A 15,445-nucleotide genomic window follows, 5' to 3' on the forward strand; every position below is an offset into this window, starting at 1 on the left:
TATTTTTTAAACTTGGGTTTAGCATTTAGCTGAATTTCATTAATTTCTCCTCCCTAATAGCCTGAATATTCTGTTTAAGATAACATTTGGTTCATATTATCTATAGCAATATATATTTCTTTCATATATATTAATATATTTTATTAAGCTGGTATTGAGCAGGAAGGAAAATGGCTAGGAAAACTCAAGAAATAAAAATAGTGTCACAGTGTATATGGATTAAATTGATAGGAAATTTTATTCTACCTTTTACTTAGAAAAAAATTTTAGGTCAATAAGACATCAAAAGCTTTTTAAAAGTTGACTAATGGGGCCGGGCGCGGTGGCTCAAGCCTGTAATCCCAGCACTTTGGGAGGCCGAGACGGGCGGATCACGAGGTCAGGAGATCGAGACCATCCTGGCTAACACGGTGAAACCCCGTCTCTACTAAAAATACAAAAACTAGCCGGGCGAAGTGGCGGGCGCCTGTAGTCCCAGCTACTCGGGAGGCTGAGGCAGGAGAATGGCGTAAACTCGGGAGGCGGAGCTTGCAGTGAGCTGAGATCTGGCCACTGCACTCCAGTCCGGGCGACAGAGCGAGACTCCGCCTCAAAAAAAAAAAAAAAAAAAAAAAAAAAAAAAAGTTGACTAATGGATTAAAAGAAAGTTTATAGGTATTTACAGCTCTTTGTGGTTCATAGCAAAAATTAAACACCATTTAGTAGAGTTTAAATTTAAGATGTTTAAGGTGGAAAAAAAAACAGTAACTAGAAAAAAAATTTAAAATTTTCATTGCAAAAAATTATGACTAATGCAGAAAATTAATGCAGAATATTATGACTAATTTTATTTTGGCCTAAACATCGATAAAATATTTATAGAAAAATTATAACTTTCTTAACTCTTAACAATATTCACATATATATTGTGTTAACATAGCCTTAGACAAAAAAAGAATACCTATATGAGCAACTGCAAAAATGAAAGAAGGGTTTGGGGAAATTTCTTTAGCCAATTTCCTTAATATAAGGACTTGGATAATCTGTAAAAGTGACTGGAATCTTTAAATAAGAGGTCAAGAGTGAAGACAGGGTAAGCCGGGTGGGTGCAGTGGTTCACGTCTATAATCCCAGCACTTTGGGAGGCCAAGGCAGGCGGATCATGAGGTCAGGAGATTGAGACCACCCTGGCTAATATGGTGAAACCCCATCTCTACTAAAAAATACAAAAAATTAACCGGGCGTGGTGGCACACACCTGTAATCCCAGCTACTCGGGAGGCTGAGGCAGGAGAATCACTCGAACCCAGGAGGTGGAGGTTGCAGTGAGCCGAGATCGCGCCACTACACTGCAGCCTGGGCAACAGAGCGAGATTCTGTCTCAAAAAAAAAAAAAAAAAAAAAAAGACCGAGTAAGCCAAGAGGACTGTTGGCTTACTAAAATAAAAGAAAAGGGAGAATAAAAAGAAATGTTACTAAGGTAGGAAACAGACAAATCTATAGACCTCTGAGGAGTTGGTTTCCATAAATATGGGCCTCTTTCCCAGTAAATTGTCACTTCCTACATGCACTGTTTAGCTTAATAGTAGAATTTTACCATAATCGAAAGTTAAGTAGGCTTACTAAAATTCTTGCGTGTTTTGTTTTGGCAAATTCCATAGTTACTATGCCAATTCGCAGGAGTCTGACATAAATGATACATAATGCTAGAAAATTGAGTTTAAAATACACTTCTATTTTATATTCTCATTCCCATAATAGAGGAACAGAAAACTGAGTCTAATGCTGCTGTGTTATTGACACTTCAAAAAAGATTTAATTAGTTTCTCTGACAAAGCAGTAAATCTTTAAATTAAAGAGTTCAGGAGTGCTGAGCCCCATACACTCTCTAAGGAAGTTTAAATAGGAATAAGTTCTCAACACATCTTTCTGGTGCTTCCCATGAGGCAGCCAGTGCTGCCCCTGGACAAATGTGAAACATAAATATGCCTCGAATTTAGAAGACTCAATTACAGGCATGTAGTATTAATAAAATAAAATTTCACGATGTTAAGAAATTAGAAGTCAATCTCCAAAATGCTGGAGAATGAGACAGATAAAAATGTCAATAAATACAAAAGGTCACGTTCTTCTATAACAATAAACAACGTTTCATAAGTGCTTATGAAATACTATGGCTTACTTTAAGTGTTGTACATGGACTGAGTTTTTAATTTTTTCATCAACCCTATGTGATTGATGCTATTATTCCCATTGTACAGACGAGGAAACGGGGGCATAAACAGATTGAGTAACTTCATAAGACTATACTGCTGGAGGGTATCTATAGCAAAAGCTGTGGCTGTGCCAACTACATTCCCTTGGGCGATGCACACCCAAATCTCACATCTACCTGCCAGGGCAGGTCTATTTTGTGTTGTGCAAGGCAGACCAAAAAAATCCAGGACTAGAATCAGTACCTACCCTCTTCCAGGACCCCTCAACCAAGGACTCGTGCAATTTAGTGTATAACATCCAGCTCCCTCACCTCTCAAGTAGGAAAATCGGAGGCCCATGTTCTGTATTGGCTACCAAGAGCTCCCAAATAAGATTAAACTCTAGCTATCCACAGTCATAACTCACTTGAAAATTCATCATTTATTGTCTGCCTTCCCTCTCTGTTCCAACTTTCTCAGTTCCTATCATAGATTCCTAAGATCACCTTCCAAATAAACTAATCTCACTCACATCCATGTCTCAGGGTCTGTTTCTGGGAACCCAAACTAAAAGGGACCACTATTCAGGATTAGAACCCAAACAGCCTGGCTGCAGAGTCTATAAGATTAATCACTACAATATACTGCCCACTCTCAAAAAGTTGACACATATTTTGTAAAAATTGTCTCAAGTCATGATAGAAGGAAAAACCATTCCCCATTTTACATTCCAACTTCCTGTCAAGAATTGTGAAGGGCCTGAGATTTTATTTTTTGCCAGCTAACAAGTTAGCCTGCCACGGAGTATGATAAAGATTGTTAGAAGACACAAGACTCGTGGGGCAGAGACAAGAGACTTTATTACTCACAGCAAGAGAAGTAGACAGAGTATCAGCCTTTTCACCAGTACCCCAAGGCCCAGTTCCCACAGGGCAACAGGGACAAGCCCAGATAGACAGCTGCACATACAACTGATTGTGTTATGGTAGAGAAACACTAAAGTTAGGGAACCCTAATCTTTTAGACTGAATAGTAAGCATGCCTGCTATTTGCTCCACAAAGAGACATTATCTGTCTTTCAAGGCTGTTCTATAAAAATCATTGAAAAAATAGTCTGTAATAAAGGAAATCAGTGCCTTACTTGCAACATGTGCAGATATGCAAGAGATCAACGGAAAATTGTCTTCCAGCACTTCCATATTCTGAAATCAAGAAAGATGTTTATAGTTTCATCATACACTAAAAACATACAATTATGCCTGATAGAAAATGGCAAAAACAAAGGGTAATTTTTTAAAAATGTTGATCACATTGTTCTTTTCTGCCTTTGCTTTTTTGTTTTCAAAGCATAAATACATTCTGATTTGATACGCACAATAATCCTGTCAGGTTAGTATTTTATAGCTGATGGAAAACTGACTCAGAAGGCAAGGTGTTTCACTGACACTCATCTAGTGAGTGATGGGGCTGAAACTTAAACCCAAGACTTCTAACTTCAAAGCTGCCAAACACTTGACTAATTGTACTAGAATCAACGGACAACTGTCTAGAACTTAAAACCTAAGAGGAGATTGAGTGGCTCTCTTCGTTTCTTCAATGCTGCCACACATCCACATCAGGATTTCAAAAATAATACTGAAGACAAATCTGGGGGAAAAGGGATAGATTGTAAGTGGAGGAAACGACATAAATGTTCTTTTTATTTTTTAATGTTCAACTCCCCTTTCCTCTGTTCATGTGTTTTTAGGGTGGTTTGTAACATGGAAATCAGACAAAAAAAAAAAAAAAAAAAAAAAAAAAAAAAGCCCAGGAAAGCTATGGGTTTAGAATTGAGCTGTGAAACAATTTCCAGAATTATCAGAATTACGGCATTTTCACCCAAATGGCTGCAATATATATGTATTAAATACTTCAGAATTTCATGCCTTTTTCCCATCAGGGAAATCTGAGAATATGAGTTCATTCAGAAGCTCAAGCTAATGTTACACTTTCGGACATACTGTTTGTGCCCCTGTTTACTGCATATATGATGCCTGAAAAAAAAAAGTGTATCGATCAAATTCTACTACATCAAATTAGAACTAAAGTGCATTATGGAAATTTTTTACTTAAAGGAATCCTATAGCGAATCCATTTCGTAAAAAACAGCTGTACTTAGCGACACGCAGTGACTAGTGGGAAAGCCTTGACCAAAGAGTAGAAACTCTGGGATTCTAGTGCTGCTGAACATTTGTGTCATTTGTAACAAGGGGTGGGGACATTGAATTAGATAATCTCTAAAGGTTTCCAGTTCAGTTTTGCCTTTCCTGGAGTGCAGTGGCTAACAGCATTGGCTGTAGACCCAGACAGATAAGAGTTTCTGTATCTGCTGCTTACTGGATGTGTACGCTCTGAATGTTATATAACCTTCTTACTCTTGTTTCCTAACTTGTAAAATAAGAATAATTCCCCATAGTTCAAAACACACTTATATTAAATTAGATAACATTTATTTATTTATTTATTTATTTATTTATTTATTTATTTGTTTGTTTGTTTATTTGAGATGGAGTCTCATTCTGTCGCCCAGGGTGGAGTGCAGTGGTGCGATCTCGGCTCACTGTAACCTCCACCTTCTGGGTTCACGCCGTTCTCCTGCCTCAGCCTCCCGAGTAGCTGGGACTACAGGCGCCACCACCACGCCCAGCTAATTTTTTGTATTTTTAGTACAGATGGGGTTTCATCGTGTTAGCCAGGATGGTTTCAATCTCCTGACTTCATGATCCGCCCGCCTCGGCCTCCTAAAGTGCTGGGATTACAGGCATGAGCCACTGTGCCTGGCCTAAATTAAATATTTATTAAGTGCTTTGTGCAGTTCTTGGCACTTACTGGGCACTTGATAAATTGCAACCAAAGTCATTTTTAATTCTATGTTTTCATAATCAAGTTCGCTTAACGTGAGATTTTCTATAATAACAAACATTTTCTGGACTCTTTTAAATAATGTCTGACTACAAGTAATTTAATCCATGCATTCATGTTTTTCCCAACATTTTATTGAAAATTTCCAAGCCTGTTGTAAAGTTGAAAGAACTGTGCAGTGGTATTCTCACTTATTTTTCTACTCGTCCCTATATCCATCCAAAATCCTTATTATTTTGATGCACGTCAAATCAAGTTGGAAACATCAGTATACATCACACCCAAACATGTCAGCCTGCATACTGTTAAACAGAGTTTAGGATAAAGAGTTGTTTGTGGTTCTTTTTCTTCCTTTTGAGCTAAAATTTCACATATAATAAAAGTATGTATTTATTTTTATATTTTAAGGTGATTCAGATATTCAGAATTGAATCACCAGTTATATTTGCTGTAACACAATCCATTAGAATGGCTTTAAAATCTGGTGTTGAAGGAAAACCTCACCTCATAGGCCAGCTGAAACACACCAAGTTCTTTAGTTGACTGATCTATTTGGGCACAGGCAACTTAACACACAGTACACCCAAATCCAGAAAATGATCAACTGCGATAGAAGAAGTTCTACTGTGGTTACTAAAAAAGAAAAAAAAAATATCTTCACCATAGCTGGGACATTTAAATAAACATAAATTTTCTGGTGAACTGAGAAAATTTTTTTGCTTCAAAACGTGTTGAAACTTTAGCTCCTTTCTCTAACATAGAGAGAACACTTAGCAAAACTAAATCTTTTCTCGAAGATGGTGGTCATGTGTAAAGATCATAGTAACACACAGAAATAGAGAAGTTGCAGATGGCTGGAAATGGACTGACTCTGTGGGAACCCATGCCCACCCCAAACCAAGAATGAGGGTGTTTGTTTGCTGTATTGGTTTGTTGGTTTGGTTTTGCACATATATATATATTTTTTCTTTTTTTTTTTTTTTTTTTTACCTGTTTATTTTGATGGCATTTATTTCACCAGAGCAGAGACAACAAAGCCTGATTCTTAGGTCCTGGTTACTTAAGGTTTTTCTATATACTGTCCTAAATTCACTTTGAACACACTGGGAGCTTTTTCAAAGCAAGGGGACAATTCAGCAGGGCAGTCAGGAACATGGGTCAGGAATGTAGCCACGTACACTTCCCCCCGGAGTCCTGCCACCTGCTGGCTTTATGACCTCAGGCAAACCTCTTCACCTTGCTAAGGTATGAGTTTTTTGTTTTGTTTTGTTTTGTTTTGTTTTGAGACAGAGTCTTGCTCTGTCACCACACTGGAGGACAGTGGCCTGATCTTGGCTCACTGCAACCTCCGCCTCCCAGGCTCAACGGATTTTCCTGCCTCAGCCTCCCGAGTAGCTGGGATTACAGGCACGCGCCACCACGCCCAGCTAATTTTTGTATTTTTAGTAGAGACAGGGTTTCACCATGTTGGCCAGGATGGTTTTGATCTCTTGACCTCATGATCCACCCACCTCAGCCACCCAAAGTCCTGGGATTACAGGCATGAGCCACCGCGCCCAGCCGGTGTGAGTATTATTACATTTTCAGTCTATTACTGAAAACTGCAACATGGTAGTTTATCAAGGTCTTAAGCATAGATTCGCCATTTTTCAGTCATGCAGCAACATCCGCTTAATGCCTCCTAAGTGCAGAACACTCAGAATAATAACAAAAAATATTTATTTTAAATTTCCAACTTTTAGGAGCTTCATCCCATTATCTTGTGTAATTGGAATAAAGTGTTTGAAATAAACTATTCAACAGAAAGATGACATAGTTGTGAAATATCTGACTCTAGAATTGGACAAACCTGAAATTAGACAAAAGGGTTTGAATTCCTCTCTCATGACTTACTTATGTGGTGACCTTAAGCAAGTGACTTAACATGTCTCTGATATGACAAGTTACTTAATCTCTTGGAGATAAGACTTTCTTATCTGTAAAATGAGGAAAACAACAAAACACAAGCAGGCATTTACTAAGTGCTTATTATTTGCGAGGTGCTGAGTGAAGCACACTCCAACATTCCCTAGCTCATTTAATTCTCATGGCCATCTCGTGAGGCAGACACTGTTACTATCCCCTCCCTTATGTTTTTAAAAAGGAGCACCCAGGGGCATTTGGCTAGTTAGTACAGAGCCCAGGGTTGACCGCAGTGCTCTCTGTCACAATACTACTATAATAATGGTCACACAGGACTGTGTGAGCATGAGATAAGCAATGCAGTCATGACACAGGCACACAGGCGGTGTTTTATCAGTGGTAGCCCTCCATTCTGTTGCGAAAGTATGCCCCCGTGAAAATGCCAGAAATTGTACCTTAGATATTTCCTTACTTTAGGAAGTCAGACCAGGTGCGGTTGCTCATGCCTGTAATCCCAACACTTTGGGAGACCAAGGCGGGCAGATCACCTGAGGTCAGGAGTTCAAGACCAGCCTGGCCAACATGATGAAACCCCATCTCTACTAAAAATACAAAAATTAGCTGGGTGTGGTGGTGTACACCTGTGATCCCAGCTGCTCGCAGGGCTAAGGCAGGAGAATCAGTTCAACGTGGGAGGTGGAGGTTGCAGTGAGCCAAGATTGTACCATTTGCACTCCATCCTGGGTGACACAGCAAGACTCCATCTCAAGAAAAAAAAAAGGCCGGGCGTGGTGGCTCATGCCTGTAGTCCCAGCACTTTGGGAGACCTAGGCGCGCAGATCATGACGTCAGGAGATTGAGACCATCCTGGCTAACACATGGAAACCCTGTCTCTACTAAAAATACAAAAAATTAGCCAGGAGTGGTGGCACACACCTGTAGTCCCAGCTACTTGGGAGGCTGAGGCAGAAGAATCACTTGAACCTGGGAGGCAGAGGTTGCAATGAGCTGATACCGCGCCACTGCACTCCAGCCTGGGTGACAGAGCATGACTCTGTCTCAATTAAAAAAAAAAAAAGGAGGTTAGTAAATGTTTCCCAAAAAGGAAGAAATTAATTACAAATAAATCTGACCTGAAATACTAACTTCTATTCCCAAAGGGAAGTTTCCTTGTTATGCCAGCTGTTCACATCTCAGGGAGACACATGCACTTTTGCTACCAAACAGTAAAGACAGGGTCAAGCGCTTGAGGGGTTCCACAATGACTGATAAAACATTTTTGCATCAGTCAAGTATGAACATTTCTGCACTAAACATCCCAATACCAAATTCTCACATACCCCCTCACTCTTCTTAGAAGGGTCCAAAATGAACCCAAGATCACACTTTATTCTTTGGAGATGTCTTGATTAATTTGTAATGTAATGAGCCAGTTTCTTACCAACAAGCAGGAAATGAAGAACTGAATCCCAGCATCCTTCTCAGGAGGCAGATTACAAGAAGATGAGCTCCCAGAAGGCCACACGGGCCCCTTTCCTGGGAGTCTTATATTTGTGGTTTCTTACCGATATATTGGCTCAAGTAGGACACATACTTGAATCTGTCACATTATTTTCTCATGTGTTTTATATAGATGTGTCTGTCTTACTAGAAATTTTGCCAAAATGATAAAGCAGTTTCTTTTTCTTTTCTTGAGATAGGGTCTCACTCTATAGTCCAGGCTGAGGTGCAGTGGTGCTATCACAGCTCACTGCAGCTCAACCTCCTGGGCTCAGGTGATCCTCCCACTTCAGCTTCCTGAATAGCTGGGACTATAAGCACACACCACTACATCTGGCTAACTTGAAAAAAAATTTTTTTTCTGTAGGCTGGGTGTGGTGGCTCACACCTGTAATCTAAGCACTTTGGGAGGTCGAGGCTGGAGGATCACCCGAGGTCAGGAGTTTGAGATCAGCCGGGCCAACATGGTGTAACCCTGTCTCTACTAAAAATACCCTGACTCTATTTGGGAGGCTGAGGCAAGAGAATGGCTTGAACCTGGGAGGTGGAGGCTGTACTGATCCAAGATGGCGCCACTTTACTCCAGCCTGGGTGACAGAGCAAGACTCCATCTAAAAAAATATATAATTTTTTTTTTTTTTTGAGACGGAGTCTCGCTCTGTCACCCAAGCTGGAGTGCACTGGCCAGATATCAGCTCACTGCAAGTTCCGCCTCCCGGGTTCACGCCATTCTCCTGCCTCAGCCTCCCGAGTAGCTGGGACTACAGGTGCCCGCCACCTCGCCCGGCTAGTTTTTTTTTTTTTATTTTTTAGTAGAGACGGGGTTTCACCATGTTAGCCAGGATGGTCTTGATCTCCTGATCTTGTGATCCGCCCGCCTCGGCCTCCCAAAGTGCTGGGATTACAGGCTTGAGCCACCGCGCCCAGCCAAATTTTTTTTTTTTTTTTTTTTTGTAGAGATGAGGCTTCATCATGTAGCCCAGGTTGGTCCCATAGTTATTTATTGAGTCTACCTGAGCATGAAGCTAATTTGGTTTCTGTGATTTTGTGCATTTGGTTTGCTTTATTTTTGGAGGTGAGAGTTTTGGAGGGTAAAGGGCTGCTTCCTCCCCAGGTTGCACTGTGTGGGCAACAACCTTGTTCTCATTTGCCTGTGGCTAGTTTAGTCTATAGATCACATAAAAGCTGGTAACAGGGAATAAGGATTCTCCAAGAGCTTCTGAAAGAGCAGCCCACAACCCCTGACAGGAGAGTGCAGGTGTTTGTGGAAATGTGCATACCCATGGTAACTTTTGCAACAAGCCTCACCTTTCCGTGGGGACCTGGCTATGAGGTACTTTTCTTTGCTCTCATCATCCAAGAACTATTGTGGATAAGAACTATTCTTTCAGTGCAGTTTGAGGCCTGAGATCATGCACCTTCATTAGCCAAACACGATTTTATACACACACACACACACACTTCCTCGACATTTCCCTTCATACTCATTAATCTCCATGTAAATCTCTTCAGAAAGAGATAAACAAACATGCTCTGTACTAATAAGCGGTAGCGGTTGACTCCCAAGATCTATTCCACCTCTATGACTAGTATTAACTATGCCCGTACCCCTTGGCACTGAATGGATTAAAACAGGAATGTAACCTAGTCTTGGCTGATGAGCCATGAGAGAGAGTCTCCTGCCTCTGGGAACAGTTTCCCACCTCATAGTACAGACCCACAAGAAGGAGGCAGTCTCTCTTCTTCCTCTGGTCTGGACTATGTTGTATCTGGGATACCTATAATGACTGCAGCCACCTTGCCACCAGTCAAGTAGGAGGCCAGGGCCAAGAAAACTGTCACAACGTTGGGCTGGAGCCCTGCGATGTAGCATGCCTGGAATCCATCCTGCCTCTGGACTTCGGCTATATGACATATTTGATTATGCCAGCTGGAGTTAGGTTTTCTGTTACTTGCAGTGGAAAGCAATTTAGCTGATTCAGATGCTATTTAGTTGCTATAACAGAATACCTGAGAGTGAGCAATTTATAAAGAAACAAGGTTTATTTAGCTCACAGTTCTGCAGGCTGGAAAGTACAGTAAGCATGGTGCTAGCATCTGCTTGGCCTATGATGAGGGCCATGAGCTAGGTCAAAACATGATGAGGATCAAAGGAAGTGAACATGTGTGCAGAGAGATCAAAGAGGAGGAGGAACCTCACTTTATAACAACCTCCTTTCAGAGGATTTTTTTTTTTTTTTTTGAGACGATGTCTCACTCTGTCACCCAAGCTGGAGTACAGTGGCACGATCATGGCTCACTGCAGCCTTGACTTCTCAGACTCAGGTGATTCTCCCATCTCAGCCTCTCAAGTAGCTGAGACTACAAGCACACATCACCATACCCAGGTAATTGTGCGTGTGTGTGTGTGTGTGTATGTGTGTATTTTTAGCAGAGGCGGGTATTTGCCATGTTGCCCGGGCTGCTCTTGAACTCCTGAGCTCAAGAGATCCGTCCGCCTTGGTCTCTCAAATTGCTGGGATTACAGGCTTGAGTCACCGCACTTAGCCAGGGGAATCTATTCCTGGAGCACTAGTCCAGTCTTATGAGAGTGAGAACTCACTACAGCAAGAATGGCACCAAGTCATTCATGGGGATCTGCCCCCATGATTCAAACACTTCCTAAGAGGCCCCACCTCCAACACCGCCACACTGGGGATCACATTTCAACATGACTTTTGATGGAAACAAAAACACCATATCCAAACCACAGCAGATGCACTATAATTTTCATGGGCAAACTTAATTGTTAGCAGTCCTCTAATGTCATGTATTTCTCCAATTACTCATCTACTCTATTGCTTTGAGTAATTATAATTACTAATATGCTTTGAGTTCAAAGGTATTAGTTGTTGATACGGAGGAGAGTCTGCTGACTTGTTTTAAAAAGCAGTATTTCGCCGGGCGCGGTGGCTCACGCCTGTAATCCCAGCACTTTGGGAGGCCGAGGCGGGTGGATCACAGGGTCAGGAGATCAAGACCATCCTGGCTAACACAGTGAAATCCCGTCTCTACTAAAAATACAAAAACAAAATTAGCTGGGCGTGGTGGTGGGCACCTGTAGTCCCAGCTACTCAGGAGGCTGAGTCAGGAGAATGGCATGAACCTGGGAGGCGCAGCTTGCAGTAAGCCGAGATCACGCCCATGTACTCCAACCTGGGTAATAGAGTGAGACTGTCTCAAAAAATAAAAAAATTAAAAATAATAATAACATAAAAAGCAATATTGCTTGTATTCAACTAATTTGTAATCCTTCCCTATCCCTCCCACAGTCGCTCATTAGCATGTAGCACCGGTTAGTGTAACACTGGGAGTAGCCATGAATATTCATCAAAAACCAATGGGCCAGGCATGGTGGCTCACGCCTGTAATCCCAGCACTTTGGGAGGCCAAGGTGGGTGGATCACGAGGTCACAAGATCGAGACCATCCTGGCTAACACTGTGAAACCCCATCTCTACTAAAAACACAAAAAGTTAGCTGGGTGTGGTGGTGGGCACCTGTAATCCCAGCTACTCAGGAGGCTGAGGCAGGAGAATGGCCTGAACCCAGGAGGTGGAGCTTGCAGTGAGCCGAGATCCTGCCACTGCACTGCAGCCTGGGTGACAGAGCGAGATTCCATCTCAAAAAAAAAAAAAAAAAAAAACCCTTCTTTACTAAAAATACAAAAAATTTGCTGGGCGTGGTGGCCCACGCCTATAGTCCCAACTATTCAGGAGGCTGAGGCATGAGAACTGCTTGGATCCAGAAAGTGGAGGTTACAGTAAGCAGAGATCACACCACTGCACTCCAGCTTGGGAGACAGGGCAAGACTCTCTCCACAAAAAAAAAAAAAAAAAAAAAAGGCAGAAACTATTAAACACGCATGTATCATTTACCAAACCTAGACTGAGAAAACAAAGATGAGATTAGAAATTAATCATAAAATAACTTCTAATATTCTTTGAGTTCAAAGTATGTGTGGGGTGTTGTGTTAAATACTTTATCTACATTATTTGATTTAATTCTCAAACCAGTCTTATGAGTTGGTACTATTATTAGCCTAATTTTACTAACAAGAATAAATGGGGCTCACTTCACACACTGCAGAATTTGGATTAGAACTTAGATAGTCTGACTCCAGGACTGGCACTTTTAACCGTGGTGCTCTATTTAGTTTTACACTTTAAAGTATGAGTTAACATGGCAATGCACAGAGCCACTGCTAATCTACATGGTGGCTTTGTGCAAAACAGAAAAAAACAAAAGTCCCTGCCCACCTCCAGAACAAATGCAGCTCCACAGCTTCAAAGCTTAGAGTGTAGGTGGCATCTCTGACCAAGCAAACAGGTGCTACGTCCTCCAGGTGATAACAGCCCTTGCAGGGCACAGGCCTTGGAAACTAATCTCCATTTGCCTCCTCAGCTAGATACCTCCCTACAGTGCACAGACTCTGTAACTCTATGAGGGGCTTTACCATAACTTATATTAATGTATGCTTTTTACTGTTACCACTCTAAGGGCTTGTTTACAAGCTCTCCACACGAACATCCCTTGTTAGCCTCTCCAGATCTAATGTCCACCTTTCTCCACCCTAGACAGTTGTACCCTTGTGACTTTTATGGACTCCATCAATGGCTCCCTTGAGCTCTGGCTTCCAGTTAGGTTCATACAATGGGAGGCACCAGTCAGAAATCCCACGGAAGGAGGAAAGTGAGGCGGGTGTTTTGTCTGTTGGCAGCCTACTCACTGTGCCAGAAAGCATCAGTAGCTTTGGTTCCCCGCGAACGCCTCAGTTTGTCAGGCAGCTCTCTCCCACAGTAACAGCAAGAATCTCTGGTGGCCACTTCTCCCCTTTTGCCCTTCAAGTCTGGAAGCCGTGCAAGGTCCCCCGCTGTTGCTAGTCCTAAGATGCTTCATCATCCCTTGATCACGCTCTATCTCTACCCATACTCTATGAAAGTCCCATAGTTAAACTTCTCAATTTTCCTGTTGGAGTGAGCCATCTGTTTCCTGCCAGGACATTGAGTGACACATGGGGGAAACAAACTTTCACTATTTTAAGCAAAAATGGAATTTGGGGAAGGCATGTTTGGAGTCACAGAAACTAGGGGAGGTAGGAGGACCAGGGTTGGAGAAGAAGCAGGAACCAGAGGATAGCTGGAATGTCAAGGAGCAGGAATTGCAACTAAAGTCATTCTGTGGCAAGAGCCCAGGCCACCCACTGCCACTGCTTGAGTGCCCACCAACCATCCTGTGTCCTTCAGTCACCTGCTCAACAGTCAGAGCTTCTAGGAGAGGGTCTGATTGCCTGTGTCTCCCACTCAAGAGCCAGAGCTTCTAGGAGAGGGTCTGACTGCCAGTGTCTCCCTATACCTCCACTCCCAGGCTGAACTGGGCAGAGGACAGGAAAGATCAGGCCCCTCTGACTACCGTGGTAGGAAGTGGAAGCCAATATCCACCAAGACCACACCCAGTGGGTGATTCCTTTAAAACAAGAGACCAGGGTACTAATAGGAAATACTTCCTCCCCTCCCCAAGAAAGGACAAACATCACTATCCTAATTAACAGAAGAATATGAAACCGCCTTTACAACAGGCATCTAAAGTAGATTTTTCCTCAAGAAAACCCAAAGATTCATATAGAGATAGCCACTTCTCAATGAGAATTTCAGTAACAGAGAAGTTCCAGACCATTTTAACCAACGTCCCAAAAATGAAAATTCTTTAAAAGGTTTTCAACTAGATTTGATGTAAAGTTGCTGGTTTTATCCTAACAAAGTGTCCACTTGTCACACCATTGCAGAATTGCCCATTAAAGGGATTTTTTGGCCCAATATCCAGCCATGCAAAAATTAGAGAACTCAGAGACCGATAATTTAAAAATCAATTTACTCTAGGAATTCATGTCATCTATTTCAGGCTAGAAATAGGGCCCCAACAATTTTTTTTTTTTTTTTTTTTTTTTTTTTTTTTTTTTTTTTTGAGACGGGGTTTTGCTCTTGGCATTCAGGTTGGAGTGCAGTGGCACGATTTTGGCTCACTGCGACCTCCGCCTCCCAAGTTTCAAGTGATTCTCCCACCTCAGCCTCCAGAGTAGCTGGGATTACAGGTGCCCGCCACTGCACCCGGCTAATTTTTTTCTGTATTTTTAGTAGAGACGGGGTTTCACCACTTTGGCCAGGCTGGTCTTGAACTCCTGACCTCAGGTGATCCTCCGACCTCGGCCTCCCAAAGTACTGGGATTACAGGCGTGAGCCACCATGCCTGGCCTGGCCCCAACAATTTTCATATCTTTTAGTCTCTTAAAGGTTCTTTTCTTTATGAGGGCTCCTTCTCTCAGATTCTGATTTCTACCAGCTCTAGATATGAGTTAAGAGTATAGTTTTTTTAGGAACTGAAGACAAATAGCTTATTAAAGAAGTTTAAAGATAATGCCACTGCTGGGCACGGTGGCTTACATCTGTAATCCCAACACTTTGGGAGGCCGAGGTGGGTGGATCACGAGGTCAGGAGTTCGAGACCAGCCTGGCCAGCATGGTGAAACCCCATCTCTACTAAAAATACAAAAAATTAGCCAGGCATGGTGGCGCATACCTGTAGTCCCAGATACTCGGGAGGCTGAGGCAGGAGAATTGCTTGAACCCAGCAGGCAGAGGTTGCAGTGAGCTGAGGTCCTGCCACTGCACTCAAGCCTGGGCAACAGAGCGAGACTCCATTTCAAAAAAAAAAAAGATAATGCTATTCTATTACGTTTGTCCACTGTAGTATTTATAATTCATACAATTACTAAATCTAACATAAAATTTAGACCATTACTTTTGTAGCTCTTTTGGCACGATGCTTTATCTCAACTCCAAAATTAACTTACTTCACCAAGACAGAGCTGATGAGTTACAAACTTCAGCATATACTTTACTTGTCATGAATGGAAGCAATACATACGCATAAC

The 15,445-nt window shown here is 42.0% G+C and overlaps 1 long non-coding RNA gene across 4 annotated transcripts in view; it reads right to left on the bottom strand.

Annotated features, from left to right (window-relative positions):
- The window catches only part of LOC115893188, a 346,813-nt gene extending 333,377 nt beyond the window's left edge, over positions 1-13,436 (bottom strand). The window contains exon 1 of one of the 4 annotated variants that reach the window (XR_004053132.1): positions 13,244-13,436. This is a non-coding gene — a long non-coding RNA (uncharacterized LOC115893188). The remainder of the gene's footprint in view (positions 1-13,243) is intronic. The other 3 variants (XR_004053130.1, XR_004053131.1, XR_004053133.1) reach the window with 3 other exon arrangements.
- Positions 13,437-15,445: the final 2,009 nt, after the last annotated feature.

This window comes from Rhinopithecus roxellana, chromosome 14, assembly GCF_007565055.1.
Source record: "Rhinopithecus roxellana isolate Shanxi Qingling chromosome 14, ASM756505v1, whole genome shotgun sequence".
Taxonomy (NCBI): Eukaryota; Metazoa; Chordata; class Mammalia; order Primates; family Cercopithecidae; genus Rhinopithecus; species Rhinopithecus roxellana.